Genomic DNA, 16,306 nt, shown 5'->3' on the forward strand with positions numbered 1-16,306 from the left:
TCCCTCAGTGCCTCCTGTCCATCCAGGCGGCACGGGGCCTGAAGCAGCCCTCCCGAGGGGCTCACGGCCCCCTCACACAGTGACGAGGTGGGGTGGGGGGATAGGTGAACAGCCAAAGGCACCCAAAAGAGCAAGAGTGGCCCAGCGTGGACCTGCCAGGGCACGTGACCTCTGCACTGTCAGGTTTCACCCCAGTGGAGGCGCTTCCGAGTGGGGATGAGAGAGAAGGGTGGGAGGTGGTGCACTGGTCACAGGGAAGACTAGGGGGGCGGGGGCGCTGAGGGAGAGGTCAGGAGCTCTGGGAAGAGCCGGAGGTGGGGGCTGTGTCCCTGACAAGTCAAGTCCTTGAGGTTATGGAAGCCTGACGGGTGGGCAGAGTGGCTGCCACGTGAACCCTGATGATGAGTGGCATGGCTGGCACAAGCCTCCTCTCATGATTCCACGCACACCCGCTGGTCCTTCCCCACTGCCTGCCCTTCCTGAAAGGGCATCTGGGTCGAGGCTGGGCCAGATCTGAGCTGAAGCCCCCTCAGCCCCGCAGAGAACCATGACCTGAGTTTGGGAGTCCTGGGCTCTGATCGCAGATCCAGGCATCACCAGCTATGTGGCAAGTCCCTAAACCACAGGGCCCAGTTTCTGCACCTGGGATGGTGGGTAGAGAGGAGACTGATGCTCCCAGGATCATTCTCTTCCTCCAAACAGGGGCTTGGTAATCTGGTCCCCTTCTCCTTCAGCATGGCTCCCACTTCCCGTTCTCCACTGCGTGCTTGCATGCTAAGTCACTTCAGTCCTGTCTGACTCTTTGCGGCCCCATGGACTGTGGCCCAACAGGCTCCTCTGTCCGTGGGAATCTGCAGGCAAGAATCCTGGAGTGTGTTGCCACGTCCTCCTCCGGGGGCTCTGTCCAGCTTAGGGATCGGACCCCCGGTCTCACAGGTCTCCTGCATTGGCAGGTGGGGTCTTTACCACTAGAGTCCCCACTGACAGGGTCTCAAAGGGATGCGTGGGACATGAGGCGCTGGGCAGGGGCCAGGGGCCCGAGGACACCCACTGGTCCACGGAGACCAGAGCCCCTCACCCAGACCCTGGGAGACTTCTGGACCAGAGAAGAAAATAAACAAACCGGTTCACGGGAGGCCTCCAGCTGCGGCTGTGTCTCTGTCCCTTTCCTCCTCCCTCCCCCTCCTCCTCCTGACACTCCTCACTCTTCCCCACTTCCCGGAGCCAGGAGACCCTGACATCCCGATTTATTTTTAGTCTGCTGCCTCTGGAGCAGGGCTGCTGGCCCCGGACCTCACCCTGCCCTGCCCCCTGCCCCTAGGGAGAGGCAGCCTGGGGCCAGAAGGCATCTCAGAACGTGGGGGACAGCACACCCGAGCAACAGCCCGGACAGTAAGGCCCACTGTCCCCCCCCAACCCTCTCCCGCCTGAGACGCCAGCCACCAGCCCTCTGCTGAGTGTGACCTCCAGCAGGCCTGCTCCAGCTTCCTGCCCCCACCCAGACCCAGCCCTGCTGCACTCCAACCTCAGCGCTCTGTGTGACTTTGTGCTGGAAGCCCCTCCTCACTACGGCACTGCTCGGCACCAGGGTTCAGGCTGGTGCTCGTGGAGTCCTAGCCCAAGGCCACAGGGGCAAGGCCTTGCACCAAGGCCACAGACGGGAGCTCAGAGTCAAGGTCATCTCTGAAATTGTCTGAGCCCCTTTGTAACCATCGCTAAAAGCCCCCCTGATTGTCACTAAAAGCTAGCTTCCTCACCCTGAATTAGGCAAAAATGCCCACCCCGGTACATCCTATAGTGTCCCAACCAATCGCTTAATACTAGCATTCCATAGGAATTTTCTTTCCCTTGAGGCTATAGAAATTGGCTACTAGCCCACGAAAAACATCTGCTCTCCCTTCAGCCTGCCCGCTGCTCTAACAGCGTCTCATCTGCTCTCCCGGGTCTGTCAGGAGGTCGGCACGCTGAGCTCGCAGCACCCACATTTTCTCTGCTCTTTGTTTTTAATAAACTCACTCCCTTCTGAAATGCTTTGGGTCTGGAAATTCTTTCCCAGCCCGCGCTCGGACTACCTCGTCAGCGTTGGCTCTCTCCGTAGCCCTTTGAACGGGTCACAGAGCTTGGCATGCTCAAAGGGGGGGCAGGGGGGACCCAGGTGTCCAGGAAGCTTCGGCACAGGGGCCTCCAAACTGCTCATCCCGGACCAGCCAGCCATCCCAAGACGGTAGCCAAGATGGGCGTGGGGGCAGCAGGCTTCACTGGGGGCCACCACTGCCCATCTCCATCATCCCAGCCATTCCCTTCCACCCCAAACTTGCACGCTCCACTCTGCCAAGCTAAAGCTGTGCAGTGGGGGGTGGGGGGGACTCACAGCCCACCCTCTGGGCTCCGCAAAGATGATTTGGCCAACAGCCCACATCTGCCTGCTATTCCTCCCTCCCTGGGAGGAGTTCAAATCACTGGGACTTTCTCCACCTCACCACATCCCCAGGGACACATTAGTGCCCTGGGGACTGGTGTTGGGGCAGCTGACTGCAATCCCTTATGTTTTCACTCTTTGCCAGGCACTGTCAGTCCTGGGACGCACAGGGAACAAGGCAGATGAATATCCCAGCCCTCTCGGAGCTGACAGTCCAGGAGAGAACAATGGTAAGGAGCAGATAGGTAGGTGGAATAGGTAGTGTGATAGCTGGAGACAAGTGGTGAGGAAAAAGCTTACAGCAGGGAAGGGAGGAGAGTGCTTGGTTGGGGAAGAGACGGGATAGGTGCAGTGAGTATTAATGCTCACGGATGGATGGGGACTGCTGGACTGGCCCCGTTGCTGTGGAGCACAGTACAAGTGAAGGGAAACGAAACTCACATTCCTCTCTTGAAGCACAGGGAGCCACAAGTCTGCTCAAACCGGGTGATCAAACTCACAAGCAGCATAACAGACCATTCAGCTGTGGGGACTGGGTGGCTCTTGAACCGGACAGTTGCCTCGCTTTGCACCCTCCTGAGAGAATAAGACCTCCAAGGCGCCCCAGCATCCCTTTCCCACTATTACTGCTCTGCTCCAGCCCAGGTCAAAGTGTGAAGCCCAGAGAATTCCCTGGAAGCCCAGTGCTTAGGACTCCAAGCTTTCATTGCTGAGGGCCCCAGTTCAATCCCTGGTCAGGGAACTACGATCCCACAAGCCACATGGTGCAGCAAAAAAGAAAGGTGTGAAAGCCCAGGAAAACCCCCATTCTCACCCAGTTCCCGCCATGATGTGTGGCCTCAATCCTGGAAATCTGCTTCCAGACCTCCCCTCTGCTGGAAACTGTGTTTCCATATGCAGTTTTCTCGGGATCTCTGGGGTCCTCCTGGGATCTGACATCTGATCTCTGGGTGCCCCGATTGCAGCAGTAGTGCCAGGATCCTAGACGTCTCCAAAGATGGCTCCCTTCTCATTCCAGTGGCTCCCCTCACATCAGCCCTTTCCCCATGCCTACAGAGGACAGGCTAGGACTCCCCTTAAACCTGAGACGCAAATAGGTTTCCTCTTGTACATTAGCTGCAATCGTTTGATTATGCCTTCCTGGCACCCCCTGTAGCCTCAGCTCATAGAGTGCTGGCCTCTGTTACTAATGTCTGTCACAGGCATTAGTAAGGCTGCAGGCACAGGTGTGGTGTGGTGTGTTTGATATTTGCCTGAGAACATTTCCCTCTCAGCTACACACTAGAGAAAGCCTGGCAGAAGCTCACCGAAGCATGGGGTGAGGGAAGGCGGGTAGAAGAGACTCCATGAGCAGGATAAGGCCATCTTCCAGGGCAGAGTCCACCCTCTTCTGTCCGGCCACTGAACAGTGGTCAGGGCACACTTGGGGTCAGCAGCTTCAGCAGGCTCACCTTGGAGAAGACCTGGGCTTCCAGAGGGGTCATTAAATGACTCTGCCCTTCTCGTGCCCACTCTGCACTCCTGCTGTCTACTAGGACATTTTATGTATCCTCTCTTGCTCTCAACACACCTTCCCAGTCTTAAGGAAGTTAACCTTATCCCATTTTTAAACATGAGGCAATTGACGCTCAGAGATTTTGCACTTTGTCTGAGGCCACATAGCCAGTAGATGATGGAGCCAGGTTTATCTGCAAATCCAAGTGCTGCTTTCATGCTGCCCTGGGGCCACCCGGGAGGCCCCCTCCCTTACTGCGCCCCCTCTGCCCTGCTCCGTCTGCTTGTCCCCACTCCAGGACAGGGCCCTGCCACCACCTCCCAGGATGACCCGGTGCTTCCCCAGCTCCACAGGACGATTCTCTGCCTGTAACTCAGCCAGGCCCAGGATGGAATCTTCCAAGAGAATTTCTCTAGGAAACTATGGGAAAAACATAACAAATCAAAGCAGAAAAATTAAACATCCAATCAGAGATGCATTCCCGGGGCGCAGGGTTCCCAGCCTTAGGTGACCAAGGCCAAGGCTGTCCCGAATTACTGGGAAAACAAATGTTGCTGTGCGCTGCCTCCGTGCTGCACTGTGCTGTTAGGCGAGGAATGGGCATCAAGGAAGATGAGTCCCTGCCCTCACCTGGGAGGCCTGCAGGCCTGTGCCCATGGCAGGGGTTCCTTAGGAACCACATCTGGTCCTGTATCATTCTAGGCCATGACCCCATGGGGGCCTGTTTTCCCCGGGAGACCCCTCCCTGGCCTACCCGTCCTGGAGGACCTGGGCTCACCTCCTCCTCCGTGACCCCCAACCCCCAACTCAAGTCCCCTTCCAGCCTTACTTCAGACACGATGTCAAGCGCAGGCTTGCTGCCGCCACCCCCAGGCACATGCCTACCCCCTCCCTCGTCCCACCAGCCCCCAGCCTGCCTTGGGGGAGCGTCTTTCAATATGGCCCTTCTGAGGTTCATGCCACCTAGATTCCCCTGGGACACAGGTGTCACAAGCAGGCCAAGGAAGTGATGAGGGTCATCACTTGAGCCTCAGCCAGGGAGGAGATGGTGGCCCTAAAAGCCGGCAGAGGAGGAAGCCTGGTGGGCAGGGAAGGGAGCTGCTTCCTGAACAATAGACAGGGGTGAGGTGGGGGCAGGAGACCACAGACTCAGTTCCCTCTGCTCTCCACGCCCCGTGCCCCAGGACATCATCTGAATCATGCTCTAGTCTGACTCCACCAGACAATGAGGCATCTGAAGCCCAGAGAGGTGAAGGGATTTGCCCAACATCACACAGCAATTTGGCAGCCTGGCTGGGGGCGTGACCCAAACCTCTGGACCCTGGTCAGTGTCTCTGAACCAGCTGAGGAAGTCCTTCCGAGGGCTGCCAGCGCTGTGCCCACCTTAACTCCAGCAAGGGGTGGAGAGGCCACAGTCGGGATTTGCGGCTCGGACAGCTATGTCCCAGGACACCTGACAACCAGGGAGCCTGCTGTCTGCGACCACCCGGCCCACCCTCCTCATACCCTGGGACAGGGAGGGCCAGGTTTAACCCTCCCAGTGGCAGGCTCAGCCAGCCTCCCACGCTCCCTCCCTCCCAGCTGCAGCTGGGCTGGGGTAGGAACAGGGACGACTCAGGGACAGCCGGGCTCCCCACTGCCTGTGTGGCCCAGCCCTTTTCCCTCTTGAAGCAGCCCAGGTCCCCTGCCGTTTGGAGGTGCTGGCATTCCATCTGAGCCCTGCTGCGCTAAGATCGGAGAGCTCCCCACCCCCCACTCCCCCACCCCGCCTGACTCCAAAAGGGGCATGCCCCCTCCCCAGGGAACTCAAGGGGTCAGGACCTTTGCACACTTGGTTGGGGCCCAGCACCTCCCCTGCCTGCGGGGGAGCCCAGGGGCCCCAGAGGGCTGCAGAAATAGCCAGAAATAGCTCCGACTCGGCAGGGAGGGAGACTCTGTTTTTGGTCCCCAGTGCATTCTGGCCCCCTTGCCATCATGATGGTCCACGGAGCCTGCCAGCCCCAGGAAGAGCCAGGCCCATCCGCAAAGGGAAGGCAGGAGTCAGAAGGTTGGCAGCAGACAGAGGGGAGGCTGAGAGAAGGTGGAGAAAACCCCTAAGCGCCCAGAAGTGGGGAGAGCCAGAGAAGGGAAAAGAGGGGAGAGAGAGGATGGAGCAGGGTAGATCCCCAGGGGTAGTGGGTGGGTATCACCAGGGGGGTGCCTCTCCCTTTGAGATCAGTTATCAATAAATGGTCACAAGGTCAAGACAAGAGCAAGAGCCTTTGGCCAAAGGCCAGGCAAGAGTGTGAGAAGATCAGAGGCAGTGAGCCCTGGGGAGGGTGCAAGCTGACAACCAAGACTCCTCAAGCCCTGGCTTTCTGACAACCACCATCCCCAAACGCCACTGCCGGACGGAAGAAGGAGCGGATGCGGATGCGGGAGCATGAAGAATCTAATTTTAGCTGAGTGCTCCCTGCGCCCTGCCAACAGCCAGCAGAGCCTGGAAGGGTGGGGGCCTCCCACTCCCTGCCCAGTGCCAACAGCAGGGAGGCTCCCCCCAAAGCCATGGGGGTCTCTGCAGGTGAGACCCCCCCAACTTACACAAGACAGGGGATTTGCTGGGCCCCAGGGGGCCCCAGGGTCTGCTCCCTGGTCTTGAGGAGGTGGACACTGAGGCCAGTGAGTGCCACAGTTGAGATGAGATTCAGTGGATTTGTGTCCACTTCCCTGGTGGCTCAGAGGTTAAAGTGCCTGCCTGCCATGCAGGAGACCTGGGTTCGATCCCTGGGTTGGGAAGATCCCCTGGAGAAGGAAATGGCAACCCACTCCAGTTTTCTTGCCTGGAGAATCCTATGGATGGAGGAGCCTGGTGGGCTACAGTCCATGGGGTCGCAAAGAGTCGGACACAACTGAGCGACTTAACTTTCTGGGTGATCTCAAAGAAGGTCTTCAACCTCCCTCGGCCTCAGTTTCCTCGGCTGTAAAATGGGTACATCAATCTCCAATCTCAGATGACATATGTCGGGCACTGGCCCTAATGACTCACAGCATCACTACTCCTCTTACCTGCCCAACTCAGAGGGCCCTAAACTGATTCCAGATCTGAGGTCCAAAGATGAGGAAAACAGTCCTAATCTGCCCATGATGTCGACTCTAAGAGCAACTGATTAACTCCAGGAATCTCTATATCTGGACTTTCCTGGGAGCTGGCATGGGAGTGGGGTAGAGGTGAATCCTCAAGCTGGGGGTGATCCCTCATAGGCCAAACAGGTTCATCAAGGCCCCGAGAGGGACCCAGCCCTGCCCAGGAACAGAAGGAGAGATGACCCCAGAAGCAGGGTGTGACCCTGGCCTCTGTCCCACCTCCTCCCTGTGATTTTCGCTGGCATGGAAATCCCACGCCAGTCCTGCCGCCCACAGCAACCAGGCCCTCTGTGAAGAACTCCCAGCCTGCGTAGGGGCCATGAAAGGGCCTGGTACCCCAGCTGGGCAGATGTCTCCTCCCGAGGCAGCAGAAACCTCATTAGCAGGTCGTGTGTCCCCTTCCCAGAAGACCCGCCCCCTCCACCAAAACACACAAGATGGAGATCAGATGGAGGATGGGGAGGCGCAAGGGCCTGATGAGCCCATGAGCCTCCCTCCACCTATATTCTTGCTGGCAAGGCCATGCCCTCCTGCCATGGGTACCTTCTAAGCTGGTGGATCGTAAGTGCCTCCTGCAACAATGCTCCAACGAGGAATTCCCAGCACCCTGACTTTCTCAGCAGCTGGCCTGAGGCAGGCAGGGGCTGTGTCTAAACTCTGTTTCAAGGTTATTCCTTGTGACCTAAGGACTCAGATTCCCACAGAGTGGATGCAGATGAGGGGAGAGGTCTTCCTAAGCCCTCCCCCCGCTGTGTCTTCTCTGTCTTCTCTATTGGTGCCTTCCTTTGGTCAGAGAAATTTTTTTTTAATTTATTTATTTGGCTGCACTAAGTCTTGGTTGCAGTGGGATCTTTGATCTTTGTCGAGGCATGCAGGGTCTTTGGTTGCAGCATGCAAACTCTTAGTTGCAGCATGTGGGTCCCTATCCAGGGCTGGAACCTGGACCCCTGCACTGGGAGTGAGGAGTCTTAGCCACTGCACCACCAAGGGAGGAGTCCCAGGGCATCTTAAGGAAAGGGGCTTCCAGAAGGTGGAAGTGCCTGGCCAAAATGGCTCACCCACTTGCCTCCTGTCCCCTCCCTCACCTCCACGGTGTTCACCAAGAGTACTCCTAGGAGAAGGGCTGCACCCCACGCCCATATCTCTGCTCGTCTGAGCTCAGCTCATTGAGCCACTCACCCTCAGATGAAATATGAGGGCTTGAAGGAGGAAACAGGAGAGCTGGGCCCCGTCTTCGCCCAGGCTGCGAACATTAGGCCACACACACACACACACACACACACACACACACACACACACACACGGTCGCCCTCACACACACACACACACACACACACACACACACACGGTCGCCCTCCCAGCGGACTCTGAACTCTGTGCCCGGTGTCTAAGGAAGTGGCACACCAATGGGAAACCAGACCCCCGGATCAAAGAGCCTCAGGACTTGGACTTGGACCCTCCGTTGCCTAAAAGAATATGCTAATTATCTCTGTAACAGAACAAACTGGTAAATTCCATTATGTTTATCGGGATATGGCCACAGGCCTATTGATAAATATCCACTGTTTACCTAGTCTTGTGACACATGAATCATGGGTTAACTTTGATCTTTTCTCTCTTTTACCCTGTCCAGACTAGTTTCAAGGAATCTGGGGAGGTGGGTTTGAGCAAGTACACTTAGGGTATATAAAGTTTTCACAAAAGCTGGTTGGGGTCCTTGGCTAAGAAGAGACTATGCCTTGGGCCCGCCGGTGTAATAAACTGCACTCCACTATCTGCTTTGTCCTTCTGTGTGAGTTTGTTTCCCAGAACACGTGGCTACAACATTTGGTGCGTTGGCCGGGAAACTCCTCACTTTGAGGAGACAAGTCCCATTTGGGGCTACTCAGAGGCCTTGCGGCTCAAATCTTCTAGTGGGGGAAAGCGCCTCGCCCTTCTGGAAGGATTCTGCTTCTCAACACCCAGACCTTTCACGTTAGCAGGTGGTAGACGGCAGCAGGGGAACTGAGTGCTCAGGTGAGGAGGAACCCCCACCCCCACCTGGCAGGGTGGAAGAGGGGGCCTGATCACCCCCCTGGAAGGGACTAGAAGGAGCGGGGACCCACAGGAGCCTGGAATAGGCAGGTGGCAATTGCTTGGTACACAGGTCGACAAGCATGCTAGGGCTTAGGAAGGGAATTTGTGAAGGGCATTTAGGAGGTGTATCCACGCAGTCTAGGGGAAAATTATTAGCAGCGATCACCAGGGGATTTTTAGGATAGGAAACTGGTCCTTGTATGCTCGTATTCTGCCCTCCCCAAGGAGGTGTCCCGTCTGCTGTGAAATTCTTGACCCCCTCGGAATTGTCAGGCTAGAAGGAGGGGGACACATAAGGGAGTATGAATTGGCTTTTCCGGAAATGGCCTGGGACATAGGATATTTAACCCATCTGTGTTTTCATCAGCACCTGATCAAGCCCACCAAGGCAGAACAGGGAGAAACAGTCTTGGACCACGTGGTGTTCTGGTTCGGCCATGCTGACCGGCAGGTGAAGACACGCCGATTCCCCTTCTCCCTCTGGGACCTGGCATGATTTGGACGAGGATGACCTGCCCCTCCCCCATGATGGATGATGACACGCCCACTGGCCCAGTGCTCCGCCAGGACCGGAGACCGCCTAAACGCCCAATCCAGGGCCAGGTGAAGTTCCTGCAGCAGCCGCTGCTCCTGGGCCAGCTCTCCCGGAGGTCATAGGGCCGCCACCTCGGCAGGCTCCGATCCCAGTGGCAGAAGCCTCTGGCCATCACTTCCAGGATCCAGCTCCAGCCGAACTGCCTAAGCTATAGCCGGCTCTCCCAGTGAGTGCTGACAGGAAGAGCAGGGAGACATTGGAATTAAGCAAAGACTTCACTTTGCCAGAGAGCCGGAGGGAACGAAAGAGAATAGACAAGAGATTTGCAGTGCAAGCTGCTGCTCTGGGAAAGTCTATCTCGGGCCCTCCAGAAAACCTCATCTGCCCCAGGGACAGGACAGCCCTTCAACCAGTCCCAACGGAGGCCCCGGGCCCCGTTGCAGCCAAACTAGTGTGCCCGGTGCGGAGGTTTTGGCCACTGGAAGGATGAATGCCCTGAGGCAAGGAAGGAAGAGGAAGCTCCCGCAGTTGTGGGGCTTGCTGACTTGGAAATTAACTAGGGCTGCGGAAATTAACTAGGACCTGAAACTAACTCAGGTCCCCGAGAGCCCATGGTAACTGTAAAAGTGGGGGACCAAAACATTGACTTCATGGTGGATACAGGAGCAGAACTGTCAGTAGTAACAAAACCTGTGGCACCACTGTCCAGAAAGACTACCGCTGTAACTGGGGTATCGGGAGAATAGATGATTAAATCGTTTTGCCAGCCCAGGAAGTGTCAGATGGGGGGAGGGGCACCAAGTGATTCATGAATTCCTCTACATTCCTGAGTGCCCAGTACCCCTGCTGGGAAGAGACTTGCCCTCCAAGCTAGGAGCACCAGTGACTTTCTTCCCTGAGGAGAGGCCCACCTTCTGGACAGACTCAAGACTTATTTGCCCTCTCTCTCAATACCATCCCGAGATGAGTGGAAGTTGCATGAGCCTCCGAAGGAAAAACCGGTGGGCCGGAAAAGTATAAGAGAGAGCTAACTCAATTATTCCCTGAGGTCTGGGCGGAAGACAACCCCCCTCCACCCAGGCCGGCTAAACATCAAGCCCCAGTGATAATAGAACTCAAACCAGGCACCATCCCGGTTAGAAAGTGCCAGTACCCACTACCAATAAACGCCTGGGCCAGCATACTGCCCCACATCAATAGATTGAAACAAGTGGGCATTCTAGTAGAGGGCCAGTCGGCTTGGAATACGCCAATCCCGCCAGTCAAAAAGGAAGGAGAAAAAGAAAAAAAAAAAGGAAGGAGGACAGGACTATAGGCCTGTACAAGACCTCAGGCTAGTCAACCAGGCTACTGTGACTTTACACCCCACTGTTGCAAACCCCTACACCTTACTTAGCCTCCTCCCGCTGAGGACTAAAGTTTACACTTGCCTAGATCTCAAGGATGCCTTCTTCTGCATACGCCTCGCCCCAGGGTCACAGCCCATCTTTGCCTTTGAATGGGAAGATCCAGTCGGGAGCACCAAACACAGCTTATCTGGACCCCCCCAACAAGGGTTTAAGAACTCCCCAGCCATCTTTGGGGAAGCCTTGGCTTCTGACCTGGACTCATTCCATCCAGAAGAGTATGGATGTTGGCTCCTACAATACGGGGAAGACCTGCTGCTGGCTGCCAAGACCAAGGAAAAATGTTGGGAAGGGACAAAAGCACTGCTGATGGAAGCAGGTTACTGGGTGTCGAAGAAGAAGGCACAGATCTACAAAGAGGAGGTAAGGTATCTGGGGTTTGTTTTAAAGAAAGACACAAGGTTCCAGACCCTAACTGGGTCCTATACACTGATGGCACTAGCCTGATAAAACAAGGGCAATGGCTGTCAGGTTAGCCAAAGCAGAAGGGGCCATCAAGACTGAAAAAGGATGGTGGGAACTGCCAAGTGGCAAATCACTGGTACCGGAGGAGCTGGCACACACTCTGGTAAGCCAAACACACAAAGCAACCCACCTAGGCCATGCTGCCTGCTCACAGGTTAATGCTGCCTCTCGGGTATTCAGACAAAAACCTCCGGGTATTCAGCTGAAAGGCACGCTACCCCTTGAACACCTGGGAGTGGACTTCACTAAAATGGAACCTCACTGACACTACCATTACCTGCTGGTCATGGTATGTACGTTCTCAGGATGGGTAGAAGCTTTTCCTACCTGGACTGAAAGAGCATCAGAAGTAGCCCGGTGCCTGCTTAGGGAAATAGTTTCCAGATTTGGATTTCCTACCAGCATTGGATCAAACAATGGCCTGGCTTTTGTAGCTGATTCAGTACAACAAGTAAGCAAAACTTTAAACATCAAATGGAAACTGCACACTGCCTATAGGCCCAGAGTTCTGAGATGGTGGAATGAACCAACCGGACACTTAAAGAGACTCTCCAAGTGAATCGTAGAGACTGACTGCTCCTAGGTGGACTTGCTTCCGACAGCTCTGCTCAGACTCAGGATGACCCCTCAGTCCCAAGGCTATTCTCCATATGAAATTGTGTATGGGAGGCCCCCTCCCATAATAAAACAGGTGTCAACAAATTTGCCTCAGATAAGGGGGGGATAGGATTTCGCAGCAGATGGAACTGGGTAAGGTAAATTGGGTAACTAAGTTTGTACAAGAAAGGGTGCCATTCCCCCTTGGGGAACAGATTCAAGAGTTTACGCTTGGTGACCAAGTATGGGTCAAAGATTGGAAACTTGATTTACTAGCCCCTTGGTGGAAGGGCCCTTATACTGTTATTCTAACTACCCCTACTGCAGTTAAAGCTGCAGGTATTGCCCCTTGGATCCATCATACGAGGGTGGAGAGAGCATACCATGCAGACCCAGAAAACGCTGAGTGGACTGCACAGAGGGACCCCATTGACCCTCAAGAGACTAAGACCATCCTTAAGAAGAAGGAAAAGAAGATCCCGGACGAGCCCCTTAAGGCTGAAGCCGCATAATCAACTCCTGCTTCTTGGTCTCATCAATGTGCACATTCCTACGCCAACTTCCACAATACCTCCACCTGTTGGGTATGTGGGGCTATGCCTTTGTTTGTGATGGATGGACTTCCCTGGTGGCTGTCACCGCTCGGCCAAGGAGATTTTAAACCACTCTGCTCTTTCCTGGGACACTACCATAATCCCTACCTGCTCTCTGGGTGTAAGCCAGACCTACATCAACAGACTCAGGTCATAGGGTTACATTTGATATAAATGCCAGTGTAACGAGAGCCTAACCTACAACAAGCCCCGGTAAATCTACCTTATTTACATGCTAGGTGGACAAGATCTGTGTTTCAAGGGTATGAATATATTGCTGCCTTATTCATACCCTCTATAGGGACAACAGATATTATGATTAAAGTAGAGGCCTTGACTAATTTCACAAAACAGGCCCTTCTAGATAGAACAAAAGCCATGCAAGCTTTAAATGAAGAACAAATCCAAATAAGAAAAGTGGTAATTCAAAATAGAATGGCTTTGGACATACAGTGGCTCAAGGAGGGACCTGTGGTATAATTAAGGTTGGATGTTGTGTATGCATTCCTGACTTATCTGGCAGTGTATCAAATGCTTTAGATGACTTGAAAAACCAGGTAAAAGCAATGTCAAAGGAAAACATTCCTTTCTGGACTTTGGTCCTATCTTAGGGTGAAGGGTGACTGGTGGAAAACTACATTTACCATTGTTATAGTCACCTTGATAGTTCTGCTTTGTGGACCCTGAATTTTACAATGTATTATGAACTTTGCATCCCAAAGGTTGATGTCATTCTCCCAAATTGGTGGTCGGAGAGCCAGGGTGCAATATATCCCTATGAATGATGCTCATAATACGAGTTAAGAGCATCACGAGGGGGGAATGAAGGAGGAAGCAGACAGAGCTGGACTCCGTCTTCGCCCAGGCTATGAACATTAGGCTACATGCATGGTCACCCTCCCCCTGGACTCTGAACTCCATGCCCCGTGTCTATGGAAGTGGCACACCAATGGGAAACCAGACCCCCAGATCAAAGAGCCTCAGGACTTGGTCTTGGACACTCCATTGCCTAAAAGAACATGCTAATTATCTCTGTAACAGAACAAACTGGTAAATTCCATTATGTTTATCGGGATATGGCCACAGGCCTATTGATAAATATCCACTGTTTACCTAGTCTTGTGACACATGAATCATGGGTTAACTTTGATTGTATCTCTCTTTTACCTCGTCCAGACTAGTTTCAAGGAATCTGGGGAGGTGGGTTTGAGCAAGTACACTTAGGGTATATAAGGTTTTCACAAAAACTGGTTGGGGTCCTTGGCTAAGAGGAAACTCTGGCTTGGGCCTGCCGGTGTAATAAACTACACTCCACTATCTGCATTGTCCTTCTGAGTGAGTTTGTTTCCTGGGATGCATGGCTACAACAGGCTCAGGGTGAAATCAAAAGCAGGTGCTGCTCACACAGAACAGAAGGAATGGTGTGAGAGGAGAAGAGGGCCAGGGTGGGAGCCGGGGGTCCTGGGATCCAGCTCCAGCTGCACCCCCTATTCCCCTGGGCAGGTCCCCAGGCCAATACCTCAGTTTCTTCATCTGAGAACTGAATATGGTAGCAAAATTGGGACAATTCTAGCACAGGACCTGTTGCACAGAGGACAGTCAGCAGATATGTCTGAATGTGGGGCTTTTTTCCCTTGTGTCTGGACGCAGTCCCTTCAGTATGAAGCTGTGGTGTGGTGGGCACAGAGCCAGACAGCCTGGGTTCAAAAGCTGGCTCTCCATGGTGTGACTGCGGTGCTGGGGGATGAGGGTGAAGGGCCCAACCCCTCATCTCTCGCTCTGGGCGTCTATCTCTTCTTTAACAAAATCCAGGGATTGGACTGAGCTGTCAGGAAGGGAAAACCTGTGACACACAACACACACTATCACTCATTCATTCCCTGGCCGTGACAGACATGAGCAGCTGATCACAGCACCACCACTAACTGAACTGAGCCAGATGCAGCTTCAGCATCCCCTGACGCCCAGCAGCAGCTGGGTGACCTTGAGTCCCAGTTTCCTCTTCTGTAAAATGGCCACACCCAGCTACCTTATGAGGATTAAACAAGATAATATATTCAAATTGGACTACCAACAGTCGGGCTCTAGCAGGGGCTTTTTCTGCTATCATCTCCAGAGACTAGGCTGGGAGATCATCTTCCAGATCAGCAAGGAACAGTGTGGTGCAGTAGAAAGAGCTTGGGCCTGGATGACCTCAGGCAACCCATCTTACCTTTCTAAGACTCAGTTTCCCCAGAATAAAATGGGCTGATACTTACCTTATAGGATGAGCATAAGGATGAAATGAGTTGATCAGAAAAAGACACCAGAAAAGCCATGAGCTCAGTAAATGGGAAGAGGTGAGCTACTTGTGGCACTAGTGGTAAAGAACCCGCCTTCCAATCCAGGAGACGTAAGAGACGCAGGTTTGATCCCTGGGTTGGGAAGATCCCCTGGAGGAGGGCCTGGCAACCCACTTCAGTATTCTTGCCTGGAGAACTCCATGGACAGAGGAGCCTGGTGGACTACAGTCCATAGCATCACACAGAGTCAGACACAATTAAAGCAACTTAGCATGCACACAAACGTGAGCTATCTCGATCTGCCCTCATCTGGCTGAGGCTTTTAGGGGTGGGTATACAGGCTGGTGTGAGGTGATGAAAGCTCCTCAAGGCAGGGTGTGGCTTCCTTGTAAATTCTCCCTTGAAGCCCTCTATTCCCAAACCCACCAATGATGATGAATGTATTAGTCTTGGGTTGTTGCCCCTCCTCCACTGGAAGAAGCCAAGGTCCCACTAAAGTGTGAAAGCTTGGCTGCGGTGGGCGTGGCCTCCCCCCCACCAGATCTGGGCCCTCCCCTCCCAGGCCTCATCCTTCCCTGGGGTCTGTCATTGGTATCAGTCTTACCCCTGCCCTCTGCCAACTGCTACTATGAATACAACCAGCCTGCTTCCTGGCCTCCCCTGCCAGCAGAACCTGGCCAACCTAGTTCGGACCCCAGAGATTGCCTTCTCTGAGGTGATAGGAAGCCTGTTGAACTCAACTCCTGACCCAACTCATGGAGTAACTTGGGGCCTCAGATGCTTCACCTGGAAAGTGGGGAGACTGACAGGAACCATCCACAGGCCTTCCAGCTCTGAATCCTCATGCTGGAGATCCTGACGTAAAGCAGATCCATCCCAATCTTCTGCCCCTCACTGAAGTCGTTGCTATTGTTCAGTGTCTATGTCCAACTCTCTGTGACCCCATGGACTGCAGCAGGCCATGCTTCCCTGTCTTTCACCGTCTCCCAGAGTTTGCTCAAATTCACGTCCACTGAGTCGGTGATGCCATCCAACCATCTCATCCTCTGCCACCCTCTTCTCCTTTTGCCTTCAGTCTTTCCTTAGGCATCAGGGCGAAGGCAGCAGCTTAAAACACTCCTCTGAGTGACCCGCTTCCCCTCCCTCCCTCCCGTCTTCCTCCCATTCTGTGTGGGTGATGTCTAACCACCTCTGTCGGCCCCCATGTGCTGGTCCCCTGCCCAAAACACCTTCCTGTCTTCCCTCTTGTGTACTCCTGCTCTTTACCCAAGGCCCTGCCCAAAGGCCACCTCCTCTGGGAAGCCTTCCCTCCCTT

General features: G+C 54.3%; 1 non-coding gene across 1 annotated transcript; it reads left to right on the forward strand.

Moving 5' to 3' along the window:
• Positions 1-6,617: 6,617 nt before the first annotated feature.
• Positions 6,618-6,689, forward strand: TRNAG-GCC (transfer RNA glycine (anticodon GCC)). The gene has a single exon. It is a non-coding gene; the product is annotated as a tRNA-Gly (tRNA).
• Positions 6,690-16,306: the final 9,617 nt, after the last annotated feature.

This window comes from Odocoileus virginianus, chromosome 2 (assembly GCF_023699985.2).
Source record: "Odocoileus virginianus isolate 20LAN1187 ecotype Illinois chromosome 2, Ovbor_1.2, whole genome shotgun sequence".
Lineage (NCBI taxonomy): Eukaryota > Metazoa > Chordata > Mammalia > Artiodactyla > Cervidae > Odocoileus > Odocoileus virginianus.